Source organism: Alligator sinensis, unplaced genomic scaffold, assembly GCF_000455745.1.
Source record: "Alligator sinensis unplaced genomic scaffold, ASM45574v1 scaffold662_3, whole genome shotgun sequence".
Taxonomy (NCBI): domain Eukaryota; kingdom Metazoa; phylum Chordata; order Crocodylia; family Alligatoridae; genus Alligator; species Alligator sinensis.
Genome location: NW_005842908.1, coordinates 30,175 through 31,291, shown reverse-complemented (window position 1 = coordinate 31,291; position 1,117 = coordinate 30,175).

The window sequence follows — 1,117 nt, the reverse complement described above, 5'->3', positions numbered from 1 at the left end:
CATGCAAAACACTAATGCCAAGCTGCAGCGATGGCCTGGCAGCTTCAAGAGTTCAACTTCACTGTCGAGCACATCAAGGGAAGCCAGAATGTGATAGCAGATGCCTTGTCACGAAAGGACTCGGGGTAGTGGGTCCTCTGGACTCAGGACTAGTGAAGAGATCACTAGTGTAAGACTGCCCATCAGGTTTTATGGTTTCTGTATGTTATTGTTATAACTCATCTCAGGTTTTAGTTTGTTTTTTTTTCTCTTCTTCTGGCCTCCCGTGGGAACTCCCTGACCCAACACGCCCAGACCCATGGCCCTGAGAGGCCCTGCGTCCGAGCTTATAAAGGAGGGTGGGGAAGTGTGGCAGAAATGCCACCGTCTGTGTCCCTCTCCAGAAATCTGTCTCTGCCTGCGTGAGAGGCTGGTGTTGAATTCCTCAGGGAGGGGGATCTTCCTCCCTGCCTACATGACAAAAGCCTGGTGCCTCGGATGTGGATTCTCTGGTCACCTGGGGAGGGGGAGGGAAAAGCCCCGCTCACCAGCCCAGGTGACCTGTGATGCTTTTTAAATTGCTGACCCGTGATGCTGGTTAGTGGCCAGCACTGGCAGCTTTGATTGGACCGGGCTGCTGAGGTCAGAAAGGTTATTTAAAGGCCCGGTCCAGGAAGAAGCCATCCATTAGCCATGCGGTCATCGAGGTGAATCTGAAACTGGGAGAGGAGCTTCACCATCTGAAACTTTCTCTCTCCTCATAACCGCATACTCCAAGAGTGAACTGCCTCCAGAGGAGAACTCCAACCACCTCTGGATGATGCGGGTGAGTAAGCTACTCAAGATCCGACTAGAAATTTAGCTTACAGTAACTCAGATGCGTGATCAAAAGGCTACCTCAGCCATACTGGTTCACTCTATGGGATCCCTCTAATATTCCTCTGATACTGCTCTACCTTTTACCCTGTTTTCACCCTACCCCCTGTAATCAATAAAGTTCTCCTTTGTGACCGGTGTGGGAGACTTATTGAGGAGTGGGTCTAAATTATGCCGAGGAGGCCCCTTAGGTCTGTGGACTAAGGGAGACTTAGGAGAGACTTAGGAAAGTCGAGCAAGTGCCCCAAGTGCCTGTATTGGG